Source organism: Sapajus apella, unplaced genomic scaffold, assembly GCF_009761245.1.
Source record: "Sapajus apella isolate SASKATOON/1434 unplaced genomic scaffold, GSC_monkey_1.0 scaffold90, whole genome shotgun sequence".
In the NCBI taxonomy this organism is placed as follows: Eukaryota; Metazoa; Chordata; class Mammalia; order Primates; family Cebidae; genus Sapajus; species Sapajus apella.
Genome location: NW_022437030.1, coordinates 1162045 through 1164368, shown reverse-complemented (window position 1 = coordinate 1164368; position 2324 = coordinate 1162045). Strand labels below are relative to the sequence as shown.

General features: G+C 41.4%; 1 non-coding gene across 1 annotated transcript; it reads left to right on the top strand.

Moving 5' to 3' along the window:
* Positions 1-968: 968 nt before the first annotated feature.
* On the top strand, positions 969-1094 carry LOC116534962. Its single transcript, XR_004261973.1, has one exon. It is a non-coding gene; the product is annotated as a U6atac minor spliceosomal RNA (small nuclear RNA).
* The last annotated feature ends 1230 nt before the right edge of the window (positions 1095-2324 follow it).

Sequence of the window (2324 nt, the reverse complement as noted above, 5' to 3'; positions counted from 1 at the left end):
ACAGGGAACTACTTTGAACAAAACAAGTGCCACTGACACTCAGAGAAGCAGGTGCTAATGAATAAACATTGTGGTGGTAGAGTACAATGAGGCGTGGAGATGATTTGGACGTGCAGCATGTGTGGACTGATTTGAGTGACACGGCCTATTCTGGGTGAAGAAAAATAAAACAATTATAGGCTTCAAAGAGGAGATTTCCTGCCAGGGAATCTATAAATATGATTTTGTGTGTGTGTGGTGATTCTGCTGTTGAGATGCAACTCAGGTCAACAAAAGATTCAAGGTGAGAATTGAACTGACTGTGAAGAGATATTCCACCCTTATATTCTGGGATGAAATTCAATTAGACTCTCCCCTTGGATCAGAAATCCCCATAGGTCTCCATGTTGAAAGCCTAGCATGTCTGTAGCACACCTATCAGGTAGGGGGGGAATAGTCCCAAAGAACTAATAGGCAAACATGCATTAAAATTAAAAACCATCTTTGCAAAAATTGAGACAGAAAAATCTGACAAAGGAAAATTACGACATTGAAAGAAATCTGACCTAACCAACTCCATCTTGCTTCTAACCTCTAAGCTGCCTTTGTTCATTCCTGAGTGTAGGTTGAGCTAACTATGGGAAGAATTTAGTTTAGAGTTTAACTTTGAAACAAAGATAATAACAGCCCCTTCCCAAAACAAACCCTCTCCTTTCTTGGAGTTCAGACCGCCCTTGTAAAACCAACAGATTAGCCACAAGATAAGAAATTATGGCTCAGGAGTCAGCCAGGGATCACAAGATTCCTAATCTCCCCAATTGCTCTTATAGAAAACATCACTGTTGTAAAACCTAAGATTTGTGTTCAAGGTATTTTTCACACACTGCATTTTCATAGACCAACTGGTGCCACCCAGGCTGGTAAATTGGCTTATCTGGTCCTGTGGTCTCCTCACCCAGGAACTGACTCAGCACAAGAAGATAAGTTTTGTGTTGTATGAAAGGAGAGAAGGTTAGCACTCCCCTTGACAAGGATGGAAGAGGCCCTCGGGCCTGACAACACGTATATGGTTAAGGCATTGCCACCTACTTCGTGTTGTCTAACCATCGTTTTTAAACAGAGATAAAGACCAATGGAACAGAATAGAGGTCTCAGAGGCAACACAACAGATCTACAACCATCTAATGTTTGACAAACCAGACAAAAACAAGCAATGGGGAAAGGATTCCCTGTTTAATAAACGGTTTTGGGAAAACTGGCTAGCCATGTGCAGAAGGCAGAAACTGGACCCCTTCCTGACACCTTACACTAAAATTAACTCCAGATGGATTAAAGGCTTAAACATAAGACCTAACACCATATAAACCCTAGAAGAAAATCTAGGCAAAACCATTCAGGACATAGGTGTAGGCAAGGACTTCATGACCAAAACACCAAAAGCATTGACAACAAAAGCCAAAATAGACAAATGGGACCTAATCAAACTCCACAGCTTCTGCACGGCAAAAGAAACAGTCATTAGAGTGAATCAGCAACCAATCAGAATGGGAAAAAATTTTTGCAGTTTACCCATCTGACAAAGGGCTGATATCCAGAACTTACAAAGAACTAAAACAGATTTACAAGAAAAATCAAGCCCATTCAAAACTGGGCAAAGGATATGAACAGATACTTTACAAAAGAAGACATACATGAGGCCAACAAACACGAGAAAATGCTCATCATCACTGGTCATCAGAGAAATGCAAGTCAAAACTACATTGAGATACCATCTCACGCCAGTTAGAATGGCGATCATTAAAAAATCTGGAGACAACAGATGCTGGAGAGGATGTGGAGAAATAGGAACACTTTTACACTATTGGTGGGAGTGTAAATTAGTTCAACCATTGTGGAAGACAGTGTGGTGATTCCTCAAGGATCTAGAAATAGAAATTCCATTTGACCCAGCAATCCCATTACTGGGTATATATCCAAAGGATTATAAATCGTTTTACTATAAGGACACATGCACACGAGTGTTCATTGCAGCACTGTTTACAATAGCAAAGACCTGGAACCAACCCAAATGCCCATCAATGATAGACTGGACAGAGAAAATGTGGCACATATACACCATGGAATATTATGCAGCCATCAAAAACGATGAGTTTGGGTCCTTTGTAGGGACATGGATGAACCTGGAAACCATCATTCTCAGCAAACTGACAGAAGAGCAGAAGATCAAACACCGCATGTTCTCACTCATAGGTGGGTGTTGAACAATGAGAACACATGGACACAGGGAGGGGAGCACTACACACTGGGGTCTGTTAGGGGGAAATAGGGGAGGGACAGTGGGGCGT